This window comes from Python bivittatus, unplaced genomic scaffold, assembly GCF_059951505.1.
Source record: "Python bivittatus isolate LINGU-HERP-01145 unplaced genomic scaffold, Pbiv_v1 ctg000480_np1212, whole genome shotgun sequence".
Classification (NCBI taxonomy): Eukaryota; Metazoa; Chordata; class Lepidosauria; order Squamata; family Pythonidae; genus Python; species Python bivittatus.
Window position 1 is genome coordinate 75181984 of NW_028277075.1, and position 13713 is coordinate 75195696.

Genomic DNA, 13713 nt, shown 5'->3' on the forward strand with positions numbered 1-13713 from the left:
CGGACAGAGGTGTTTTTTCCCTCCCCCTCTCTCTGTGTCCCCAAAATAAACTTGGTGGGGGGGTTTCTTCCTCCTGGGGGGCTAGGGAAGCATCTTTTCTTGGGCGGGATGAAAGCGCTTTCGAGCGCTAAAGATGGTGGGGATTTGGGGAAAAGGGGTTCGCTGGGCAGAAGGGCGGGGAAGGCTTCCACCTTTCCCCTTTCCGCAGGCTGCGTTCCTGGAAGCGGCGACGGCGGCGGCGGCAAACGGGCACCTTCCTTCTGTTAAAAAAATGTCTCCGTCAAAAGATCCGGCACCGGCTCCTTGAAAACGGAACCGAGCCACTTCGCCGGTCCCGGTGGACTGAGCCCCACGCTGTCTCCCCACCCCTTTTCTATCTTGTTTTGCCCCTGAAGACTCAGAATACTGGATTTTTTTCCCGCTAGGCGAGTTTGCACGGTGGAGCTTCCCCCCCCCCCCCCGTACCTCTCCTCTCCTTTTTGCTGTTGTATAGGCAAGTACTCTCCCCCTCCCCTCCGCTTTTGGGGCGAGTTTTCCCAAGTGCGGATTCAGCCCCCTCCCCCCCAAAGGGATATTGTCACCATTTTGCGTGGCAGCTTGTCATGTTCGCGTCACAGCGTTGTCAGGTTTGGCTAGCTGCGTGTCTCCCATAGCCCCTCCGCACACAGCTTTCTGTATTCAGTTACAGAGCAGATCCTTCCAAGGCGCCCCCCCCCCCCCAGCCGTGTTTTCCTGCTCAGTCAATTCACTGACGTCATTCTTGATGGGCTCTCGCTTCATTCCCCCCCCCCCCTTTTCCAGCCTGGCCCAGCTGCCTGTTGCAAATATCAGCTGTCCGGGCTTCCTCCCTCCTGCTCTTGCTGTTGCTGCTGAGATCGCTCAGTTGCTGAGAGGGAATTCTTTCTTGGAATTAGTTCTGCATCTCTTCCCTTCCCCACGTATGCCATAGTGCCTATGGCACACTGAAGGATTTTGACACTGGTCCTTTTCCAGGTCTGATTGTTGATCTTGGCCACCTTACTGATAGCTTCTTATTTCCACAATGGATCCCCAGGATCCTTGCATGAGGTTGCAGCAGGTGGTGGGGCAGGCAGATCCATGCTCTTCAGTTTGGGTCACTAGTGCAAAGCATCACTCCAGGGGTTTTCTAATGTCAACTGTGATGAGCTCCAGTCAATGTAGACAATGGGGAGGAATTGTGGCAGCTGGAACCCAAAATCTCTGGAGAGACCAAGTTGCTCTACCCTTACCTTGGTGCTAAAGTGACTATGACTGAAGAGGCATGGATGCACCATTATATGAAACTGGTACAGACTCTTGAGAAACCATTTCAAAACCTTTTTTGATTATGAGTCCAATTTTAGGATTAGCAAGAGGGCAAAGTTTTATCTGCCAAAAAAGAAAATGTTAGCAGATGGGGCTTAAGCTCATATTCAGGAAGGATGTACTAAATCAAACATACTTAACCCTAAAGTCCTACTTCAATGTTAAGTACAATCCTTTTTGTAGAAGGCTATGTTGGAAATTGTGTATTGATGGAGAGAAGTGTTGAAGAGCAAATACGTTTCTTCTCACAGCATCTAATGAAACAGATTCCAATTATTTGGTCAGTAATACAAGAGGAACCACTATGAGAGTCTTATAGAAGTTGGCTCGAGTATGAGAAATAAAAGGACCAGGCTTCTAAAAGTAAAATATACAAGAGCTGAAGTGTTTCATTAATATAAATACTGAATAGATCTTGTGGGAAGATTTGTGTCCCGTTTGGTCTCTTCCCTCCCATAAATCCAGAAGTTTAATCATCAGCTTTGGTGCAATACAGGAGCGTGGGTGAATGTGTATGGCTATATTTTTCTGCAGAGAAACTGACCTGTGCTTCTGTCCAAACTCTCTCTTGCAGAAATGAAGTTCTTCTTTTTGATGTTAGTAAAGCAGCCAAAAACTAGATTGAAAAATAATAATACAACTAAGAATTGGGCTATATTTCTTTGCCTTTGGCAGATTTGTTGATGTTACTGCCTAATGAGTGTATAGTTGGCTTAAAAGTAGTACAATAATACTGATGATGAACCTTCATGGTTGACTACAAACTCATTCTGCATACCTTACTATAGCTGGGGGAGAAAAATTGGACGTTATACATGAAAGAACTTTTGGCAGCAACCAGTAATGTTTTGACATGAATGTGGCAGAGCCATACCTTTTGTTTCTGTTGAAAGATTTCTGGTCAGAATTCATACAGTATTATTCTAGCTTAAGATGGCTGAGACACTTTTTACTTTTCTAAATCTTATTTTATACTCTTCTGAAGAGAGTAAACACTTTTGCTGTCCTTAGGCCAGGTCTCTTACTGAGTAAATTTTCTTGGAATGGCTCATTGATGGGACCTTGATGTTAATTCTTTGTGGCACTATTATTCTGTAACCAGGCCAGTTTCCCTCTCTTCTGTGATGACTAGTTCTTGAATAGCAAGTGTTTTTCTTTAGTGCCAAGGAAAGGTATTTATACCTTAATCAAACATTGGTAATGACCTTCAACATTTTGACTACAAGCCATACTCTTTTTCCAATCCATTGGCTGCAATTATGTTAATGTCACACCTACACATTCACATACATGCTATTGCATTTACATTTCAACATGGTGGTTGCATGAAATGCTACTATCATTAAGGAATATGAGTATTAATGTATGTATTAACAGCAGGCTGGCTATAATATTATGCTGCTACATTGATGCTGTGTCTTGCCTTGATTTCCTTTCCTTTACAGTGGATTGTGTATCTAGCAGAAGGACTAGATTTAAAACAAGAAATTCTGTCTACTTTTTAAGGGTGCATGGTTTTAGCAAAGGGTTCTAATAGTGGGAGACCCACTGAAGGGTTCCTAAAAGCCTTTTGCTACTCTGTCTTGCAGGTGTGGAGGGAAAGAGCTCAGGCTGGAGTGCCCAAATAAAGCAGCAATCCATGGCTTCAGGAGCCTTGAAACCCTGCTGTGTATAAATATTTTCATTAGTGATTTGGAAGGCTCCAGCAGTCAGAGGGAAACTGAGGATACAGTAAACAGGAGTTCCTGCACTCTACCAGTTCTCACCATTCTATAGATGGAGGTTCTTTTCTCTAGCCCTGAGTTCTCCCAGTGCCAGTGGATATCAGAATTTGCAAAGAGGAAACCCAACCTTTGTTATGATATCCTATTTTATTGGTGTGAGCAAAAATGAAGAGGATGTTTTTCCCAAGCGAGTTATTCTCCCAAATGAGTTATTATTGCAGTTATTCCATCTTTGCTTTTTTGACTCTTGAGAAGTTTGGACTTCTTTCCATCATTCATTTTAGCCATCCGTTTTTTAGGGGACCTTTTCTTATAGCCCATTTCTTTTCTGCAAATCTGATATGGGGCAATTACCTGGTCAAGCTGCCGAAATTCATCCAAGATGCTAATTTAATAATTGGCAGTACAGAGCAACTTCATTTTTAAAAGTGTGAATGGGATCCACAAAGCACAACCTTGATTGGTGGAAGGCTTTAGCGTGTTCTTTAACGTGATCGTGGTTATTCCCTGTGGGCATTTGGGGATACCAAAAATAGTATGTACCAATTCCCATTTGCTTGAATTTATACAGCTTTGCTGCAGGCACTTGGAATCCCAAGAGAGAAATTATGGCACCATTGAAATTAGTGAATAAACAGGAAATTTGGGGGGCAGTTGAAAAATACAAGACTGATGCTGCATGAAACTTGGAGACTATTTTACTTATACTTGCCTTACTGTACTGAAACATCAATGTCTTTTAGCCTTATTTTATGACTGAAAGCAGCACGATCAATTGGCAGATGAAAATCATGGGGATTAATTGGAACAAAACTGTATTGAGAAATGACTCCTACCATTTTATCAACTTTAGAGAGTCTTAGAGATTTCCTTCCCTGAATCAAGCATCTGGGACTACCCAGCACTAGAGACTCTCCAGCTTTAGTTTTGGATAGAGCTACACTTGTCCAGACAGAATTGGCATGCAGTTGGAGGGGGCGGGGGGCTCCTGGACTCTTGGCTCCTGCTCAAACAGCAGTGACAGCCACAGGTAGGAGGGTTTTTGCACAAATCCACTTTGTGCACCAATTGCATCCATTTCTGGATTGGGAGGCCCTTCTTATCATCACTTAGGCCTTAATCATCTCTCATTTAGATTACTGCAATGCACTCTGCCTGGGATTACACATGAAGACCACTTGAAAGCTGTAGGTGGTACAGAGTTATGGGGCAAGTGTAGCTCTATCCAAAACTATGCTCACGCACTGCACTGGTTGCCAGTTAGCCTCCAAGTGCAGTTCAAAGTGCTGGTGGTCAACTTCATAGCCATTAGTATTTGTGGGATTGTGGATGTCCATTATCTCTGCCCATCCTATAAGATCTGACAGGATTGGCATGCTCCAGTTCCCATCAATAAAACAGTCCTTGTTTATAAGCTGTCTTGAGCCACTAGTCAATTGGGCAACCCTATAAAATTAAATAATAAATTTTAAAAATCAGCCAAGTCCTTGTTCAGGCTGACCAAATTAATCTTCCTGGTGGGCAGATGGATTTTGAGGGTGGTCATGGCATCCATCAATCACTTGAACATTTGAAACCTTTGCCCAATTGCCCAACATCTTCTGGTATTTTTGGTTAAACTGCAAGTGGTGGCCATTGCTATGTCTGATGCTTTGTCAGGTGCATCCTGATTAACCTGATTTGCTGAATATGTTGCTAGAATTTGCCTCATAGGTGAGTTGACATAGCCACAGATGCTGCTATGGTTGGCTGCAGAATACTATTCCTCTGGAGACCTCTGAGTCACTGATAAAGACGTCAGAGGAGGTGCAACGTATGTTATGTTAGCCCACTCTGACTCAGAGAGTGGATCACAGCAATATTCCATATGGATGTGGCTGAAGAGAAAAGACCTACTATTTTTATTCTCCGGCATTCTCTAGTCTGCCTTTTCTGATTTTTTATGAAATAATAAATGCACGGGGTTAAATGCCTTGAGCTACATATATGTGTTTGGGGCTGTAGGCCGAAAGTATCTGCTGTCATGAGCCACAGCTTCCTAGAGAAGCAGTAAACTGGTCTTCCACAGCCAAGGCAGGCTGCTTTTGTACATGTTGAATCTGAGAAGATTCTGGTTTCACCCTGATAGATTCAATGATTCCTCAGATTTTTCTCCAGTCTTGACAGCTAATATGGGCTGCGTGATTTTGAAACATTGGAATGACAGGAAGATCAAACCACTCTTGCAGTTGCAGCATATGACTCATAGCTCTTCTGATTATTTCTTGATAAGAAAGAAGGGTAGAAATGCTTAGAAAAAAACTGAATAAAATCACATTGCTTATAGTTTTCAGTTTCCCTTTGGGATAGCTTTTAATAGAAATGGGAATAGCTTACATTCTCGCTATGAGGCAATACCTCTGGGGCAATTATTTATTATTTTTTTAATTGTTTCTCCCCTGCCTTGTAGGCCAAGCTTTCACAAAGTGGTTTACAACAGTAACTGTAAAAGCTAGGCTAAAAGAGGTGGTTCTTTATTTAAAAATTAAATATAAAACTGTCATATTTATACTCTGAAGTTATCAATCTTTGTGGTGTGGGAGTGGGGTATATTTAGGAAATCAAGATTAGATTATTTTAGAAGCCATTTAGCACCTTAAATCTGTTTTCATGTGACACTGAATGTGCGCATGAACATACCACCAACAGTTTTTCAATATTGCGATATTAACAGCACATAAATGGAGAAAGTATCAGCCAGCGGACTTTTTGCGGAAAACAGAAAAAATGAACTTATGATTTATGGTTTTGATGATTAGACAGGATAGATTACAGAAAGAAGAGACACGTGTTGTAACTTTAGAGAAAGAAGTACATTTATAATTGTACTTATAACTGCTGTAAAGAAGTTGGAAGCCACTTTTTAATATATTTTTTCTTTCCTATTTTTCTTCTACCTCTTTTCCTTTTTTTTCTTTTTGCACTTCAGCCTTCTGCTTTATTTCTTCCTTTTTCTTGTTTCCTTTTTACTCTATTTCAGTTTGTATTAATTTTTATTCTTCTTTTTAAAACTTTCAATAAAGTTTTTTTTTTTTTTTAACAAAGAGGAAGTATCAGCCAGCAAAAGCTGTGGCTGCATTAATCTTGAACTCACAATAGAAATGATGATATTTATACCGTACCTCAAAACATGCACGGATAATCTGAAATAATGCACAAAAGGTGGGTCAGAGTCTTAAAAACAGCAGAAGCCTTTTAAAAAGAAAAAATAGGGACGTTTTCCTAACAGAAAAAAAGTCAAACTGCTGTGGAGAGAGGAAGAAACTATTGTCATAACCTGCTTGGAAAACATCAGTATGAATAAACTGTTATAATTACAGTAACATGGATTCACAATTATATTTCTGGACAGAGATTCAGGAAGCAAAGGCCTGCATTGCGTAGCAACACATTGCTGGGGTGGAGCAATGTTACAAAGGACAGCACATTACAAAGCCAGCCTTAATGAATCCATGTTACTGTTGGGCTGCTTTTTAGTATAGGACAACTTTTCTCTTATTTACTATCTGATAAGTTGGATGTTCATATTTTATTACGGGAAATAGTTACATTAAGTAAATGTGTCCAGGATTTTAGATGAACATACATTCCTGGCCTGCTTCTGAGATTACCTTCTCTTTTATAAGCCAGGATATGTCCTATATTTGGATTGTTCCCTCTTAATTTTTGCAATGTGAAGAGCAGCTCTTGGAATCCTGTAAGAAAGCTGGGCAGAACCGGAGCTTTTTAGTTGCCCAGTGCTGTTTAGACATTGCTTGATCTTTCTGTAAGCAATGCTTGGCAAAGCTGGATGCAAGCCATACAAAGTATGTGTAATGGGAGGCCTTTTGGGAACTGCCTCTCCATATTTTTCTCTTAGGCCTTGGGGTTGGGTGTTTGGTTGGGAGCCTTGTAGGCGATGTTTGTGTTAGAGAGAGTGGAGTTGTCTGGACACGCAGGGTTTTCTTGCTGTTTTTAAATTGTTTTCTTTATTGTTCTTATTTGGTGCAAGCTACCTGGAGTCATTTTGGAGTCAGGCAACCTCTAAATCTCAGAAGTAAATAAATACTTTAAAATCTGAGATATAAGGACAAGGTTCTTGGGGCAGTCTGGAACTCTTTCCCTTTTAATGCAATTTAAGGAGGAGTTTAAATCTGGAATCCTTCCCCATTTGTATCAGTTGAGAAGGGGAGGGTCTACCCATGTGTGGAAACCCTGTGAGTGGTCCCTTCACTCTTAAATGTCCCATTCAGTGCAAGAATTACTGCAACTACCACATCCCAAGAAGAAAGCAGATTGGCCTCTCCTTATGTTCCTCCAGCAAGGCAGAATCCTTTACCACAGTGTTCTTCAACCTTTGCAACTTTACGATATGTGGACTTCAACTCCCAGAATTCCCCACCCAGCCATGCTGGCTGGGGAATTCTGGGAGTTGAAGCCCAGATATCTTAAAGTTGCGAAGGCTGAGGAACACTGCTTTACCATCTTTTAAGACAAAGTGTTCCAGTGTTCTATAGCTCTTACTCTTACTCTGGTTCTTTAGCTAAAATATGCTTCTGAAGTTTCCGCCTGTTGGTTTTATTCCTGCCATCTAGAGAAACAGAGTACATGCATCTGAATAAACAATATTTGTTTATATGTTGCTCTGTAAGCTTTATTTTGGTTCCTGGGGCCTGCTTCTTATACGTCATCTTTTTTATTTAATTTGATTGATAAGGAACATCCTGGCGATGAAAAACCACAACTGCAGTGGGACTAGCACATAGCACAACTTGACCTTGATGCTATAAGTATTTTGAGCATACTTCTCCATGCTTCCAATGGAAGTCTACCCATTTTGTTCCCTTGGTTTTGCTGGCTTTTCCGGGAAATTGCTTTTCTGAGAGTTGAAGCAATTTTCTCTTTTGACTGTTGTCCTTGATTAATTTGATTTTTTGCTCATTATGCTGGTTGGTTCATTATATTGTGTATTACAGTTGAATTGAGTTTGATTTTGTATTTTGATCATATCTGTCATGTACATGTGCAGGTTTTAAAGCATTTTTGTTCTTTAATAAAACAAGGCAGCTTGCAAAATTTAAAAGGCATATGTATATTAATAAATAAGGAAACTAATTAAACGAACAAAAAGATTTTGCCTGCAACGTTGAGATGCATCAGCAGCAGAACAAAAACACAAGTAGTAATTGTTCATACTTTTTTTGAAAAAATCCCCATCTCTGTGTACCTTTAGAATTAGCAAGGTTTTCAGCAGTCTTGGGAATGTAGGGAGCAAGAAATGAAGAAAGCTTTCTAGGGAATAGATCTTTGGAGCAATCACTGTGGAGATTCTGTCCTTTGAATCAAAAGGAATGAATAAAAGTGGAGCAGAAATTATACTAAATTTCCGATCGAGGCTAAATGGTTAGAGACATTAGCTTTTGATTATTAGCATAGTAGTATTTGAACTTTTTGCTGGATGACCAATGCATATGGCAGTCTCTCCCAGCCCCAGTGTCATATCCAGAGGCCTCCATGGACTAGCTCACATTTTAGGTTGCAAACATATACGTCAGTTATATTGCACCCTTTCCCCTTCTAAGTGCAATAAACTGTGAAGAGAATGTGGGTATGCAAATAGAACATGAATAGATGGGAGGGAGCCCTTTTTACATTTTATGGTATTTGTTTGAAAGACATCAGTGCACACTCGGCAAACATTTGTTCCATGGAATATCCATTAACCCTTAAATGAATTTTCTCTGTGTCTGTGTTTTCTTCCACCTTTCTTCACCATCTTGGGGAGAGAAGTGGGAAACTGCCAGGTTAGCATAGGAGAAGGACACAGCAGCCAAAACTGGCTTTACCTTCACCAACAGTTGTTTTCTCCATCCCTATGAAAATAATTTGGCTGTGGGCTTGATGCTTCTCAACAGAGATGTTTGCAAGAAAATTTGCACAGATATCTTGTCGTGTGTACACCCCTTATTGTTTTCTTTTTTCTTTTGAAAGAAAAGTGATAAGGCCCAGCCAAGATGTCAGTGTTGCCCCAGGTTTACTAGCTGTTGCAGAGCTGTTTTTTCGACTTATTCTTAGATCATTAGGAATGGGGCATCTGCTCTTTCTTTGTAACTGAGCATCTTTTGCTGGCTCGTTTTATGAATTGGTTTCAGCACCATGGTTAGCTCCTGGCAGTCATCTTGTGGCTGGCTTTTCACCCAACTATTGGTAAATTAAGCTGAGATAAGTTTTTATTCTCTGCTCGGTGTTAAAAGGAAATACAGGTAACATCAGTGCCAAAATGTTGCATTCAAGGCATTTCCATTTTTCTGTTTTTTTCTATCTATTCTGCAAGGGTTTATTTGTCTTAAAAACACCAACTTCTACTTATTCCCCATAAAAAGAGACTAAATAATAAATAGTAAATAATTCATGTTCAGTCTTAGTGATTGTTGCTCTGGTATTCCTAAATTGCTTTTAATTAATGTGTTCCTGTTTCCTGTGAGGAAGGGATATAAAATTTTGGCTATTTCTATATAAACCAGAGTAATTTCTCCAAATTATTTGTATTGTATTTATGAGATTGAAAACTGTGATCCTACAAGGTAAAGAAATGTTTAGAAATTGTTTTGACTGCAGAGAGGAAACCAGTAATTATAATCTCCTCCTCTTGTCCCTGAAGGGAACAAGAACTGACCAAGGACAATCCAGAATTTCCATATCACTCGAATGAGAAACAATTACCTCCTTTAAAAAGGAAAAAAAATCAGGGGAAGCTACTAATTAGAAAACATTTGCAGGGAGACTGGGATGACTGCTCAGTTATTTATTGTGGATTCTTATGGGCAGGGAGGGGGAGATAGAGAAAGAGATTACCAGATTTTGATCAGAGGCTATGTTAAGAACTGTGTGGTATTATCTTAATTCTGCATTCAGCAGGGTGGAAGTCCTCTAGTGGGGAAGCAACCTGTCTGAGACTTCCAAGGTTGACCTAAGAAGAGCTTCTCATAATAAATATACAGGATCCATATTTAATATTCTGTTATCTCCATGAACCAAATAGTTTAGATCCAGCCTTCTTGACATAACGTTTCAAGAGTTTGTTTCTCTCCCCTCATCCTTTACCATCATCAGTGGTGCCACTCAAATGTTTTGGACTTCAGCTTTCCTAATTATTAGTTATTGACTGCACTGGCTGAAGCTGCTGGGAATTTTAATCCAATACATTTTAAAGATATTTTAACAGAGGATGGCAGAAATCTCCCTCTCTCATGCAATAGACGCATCTTTTTTCCTGGCAGTCTTCTGGAGTTTATATGCTTATAGTCCCAATGTAAAGCTGCTTTTATGATAGACTGGAAATGGTTAGCTGGGGCAAACATAGTGTCCAGTCATCTGATGGGGTGGGTTGTGTCAGGGTGCACCTACCTTCTAAAATAGTATCCTCCCACTTTAATAAAAGTTTAAAATAAAATAAAATAAAATAAAATAGTATCCTCCCAGAGATTTGGATGGCCCCTAGCCTGGCCTCATTCAAACTGCCCTTAAAAACTGGCTCTTCCCCCAGGCCTTGGGTTAGGTTGGGTGATAAGACTCTGACAGAAGTGTTGTATATTGAGAGTGTGCTGATTATTGTTGCTGTTGTTAATTTTGTATGCCACTCAGAGCTGCTATGGAAAGTGTAATTTTAATTAAATTTTTCCAAGTAGCATTGTTTCCAACATCTATCCAGACTACTGAAAGTGCTCAAGACATAATTCAAGGCTGTAAGGTCAGCCTATATAAAGAAATGTACACCTGGCCCAATATAACACAGTAACCATTTTGGGCATTTTGGAGCACACTCCAAGCTGATGATGAGATTGTGCCATTGATTGCTTTAGCTCTTATTCCTGTTCATTCTGCTGTTAAAATAGCTGCCCCTTATTCTGAATTTGCAAGTTTTAATGCAGCTTCATATTGTTTCCCAAGCAGGAGTAACGTTACCATTTTGAAAATATAACTGTCCTGATGTAAGTAGACTTTAAGCATCCCTTAAGGTCAAAAGATAGTGTACCTTTATTTAAAATATTATTACACATGCATCCTTAAATTCCATGTTTTTTTAAAAAAATTGGGTGAACTGGTGGTTTATAGGTGATATGTGCTGCCTCCTGCTCTGAGGTCATGAATTAATGCATACAAAATCGGTTTACTGCTCTGGGGATATTGTGACTATTTTCTATGCCATTTACCCACCTTGTTATTTTAGGATGCCACTTTTGTTTTTTTTCCTTTTTGATATTTGAATACTTGAGCAGATGAAAATTTATTATTTGTCAGAAATCACAAATGGCTGGACAGTTCCTTTAGATCAGTGTTTCTCAAACTTGGCAAGGTTAAGATGTGTGGACTTCAACTCCCAGAATTCCCTAGCCAGCCACACATCTTAACCTTGCCAAGTTTGAGAAACACTGCTTTAGATGGACCATATTCCCCCCAAATCAGAACCCTTTGATGCTGCTTGGAGGCAGCTAACTCACAAGGAACCGGTGTTAAATTAGTATTTGGCTGGTTGCTTTGAACTACTGAATTGGAAACCTCCAGTACCTAAGTACAGAGAGGCTGATTTCTCTTCCCCCAGGTGCCTGATGGATTAAAAGAGATCCAGTTGCCATAAGGAATTTGCTGAATTCATAAACATTCTTCTCCAAAATGGGACCTTCCAACTGTGTCCCCCTAAAATTCTGAAATTGAAATCCAAATGCATCTGGACAGCCCCGGTTTGAAAAAGTTGGTTTAAGCTTCACATTTGAGAGCCAGCACAACTGATCCATCAACCATTTAAGAGTTCAAGTAAAATCCAAACCAGTTAGTAGTATGTATAATGGATTGAGATATAGGGAGTCATGTGGGAAATTTGGTTTGTCCACATTGCAGTTCTCTGTGCCTCCCGGCCTATCTGGAGGTTGGGACCAAGTTACCTCTGACCTACGTGAGATAAGATGGTATGCTATTAGGGAAGGGAAAATGATTACAAATACAGTGTGAATTGTGAAATTAGTTGATTTAGGAAGTTAATGGAAGGAAAACTTTCTCATCTCCCCGCTTTTTGAGTAATTTTCACTGGATGTCCCATCCTGCCTTGTTCCTATCTTAGGGAATGCAGAGTTTTAAGGGGTGGGGGAAATGGGAAACTTAAGGGAAATCTGTGAAAACCTTCTTAAAATCTAGGCTATAGATTTCAGCACAACATAAGAATGTTTAATATTCTCCAGAGTTTCGATTACGGTGTAATTTTTCAAGCACCAAGCCAAGCTGTATTCTCTCTGATGTCTGCTCATATGATTGAGGCCATTTTTAAAAGTCTGTTTGTTAAAATTGATTTACATTGTTATCCTGGTTTATTAACAGGATAATCCCAGGGAGGCACAGCTGAATAGTTCCTACTTGTTCTTCTTTAGCTTAAAAGCAAAGTTGCTTTGGGTTGTGCCTGTCAGGTATTTGTTGACTCATTTTGTATTTCAATATCTCATTAGGAACTGTAGATAGATACTGTGCTGGTTCCCTCTTTTAAAATTCCATAAAACTCAAAAACTGAACTTAGTTTCTGAGTTCTTATCATTTTTAATATGCTACTTCAGATGCTTCTATCCTGACATTCTTTTCTCTGCAAGATTAGTCCTCCCCCCCATATATGGAGTTTTTTTAAGGGTTGGGGGGTATTTTCAGTAACAAGAGAAAAAGGATGTTTGAACTGATGATAAATTCCTTAAATTAATAATAAGCAATTATTTGCCGTTTATTTCTGTTTTTCTTTTTTTATCAACATTTTTATTAGAAATGTTTTAAACAGATAAAAGATAAACGTAGAAAAAAATAGAAAACAAAATTAAGAAAAAGAGAACACATAAAGAAAAAGTGCAGTAGATGAGAGAAGAAAAAGAAAAGAAATATTTAAAGAAGTGACTTCTGACCTTCCTTGCAACAGTTACAAACATACTTATTGTCACTCCTCCCCCATCAAGGTTACATCACATAGCTTAACTTCTTCCCACATTCAGCCCTTTTCAATCAGCAAATCCAGAAATCATCAAGTCATTTTTATCTGTTTTCAGCAAAAAGTCCATAAAGGGTTTCCAGTCTTTTAAGAAAGTACTTATTGTTTTATCCCTGATCAAACAGGTCACTTTTGCCATTTCCATTAATTCTGTCATCTTCAGAGTCCAGTCCTCCATAGTGGGTAGTTCTGTATTTTTCCACCTTTGCGCATACAGCAACCTTGCTGCACTTACCATATATAAGACCAATCTTCCATGTGTCTTTTCTAATTGGCTATCCTAATAGAAAAAATTCTGGTTTCATCGGAATGTTAATTTTTAAAATTCTCTGCATCATCATATGTATTTGCATCCGGTATTTTTTTTGCTCTTTCACAAGTCCACCATGCATGGTAAAATGCCCCTTCATGCTTTCCACATTGCTAGGAATGTTTAGAAGTGCCTTTATACATCCTAGATAATTTCTCTGGTGTCATGTATCAGCAGTACATCATTTTGCAGAAATTTTCTCTTAAATTATAACACAATGTGAAATTCAGTCCTTTTAACCACATTCTTTCCCATTGATCCATCTGTATATTATAACCAACATTCTTAACCGATTTTATCGTGTACTCTAACTCCTT

At 39.5% G+C, this 13713-nt stretch overlaps 1 protein-coding gene across 1 annotated transcript in view; it reads left to right on the plus strand.

Annotated features, from left to right (window-relative positions):
- Nucleotides 1-13713, plus strand: part of PTPRN (protein tyrosine phosphatase receptor type N) — a 40070-nt gene that overhangs the window by 468 nt on the left and 25889 nt on the right. The window lies entirely within an intron of this gene.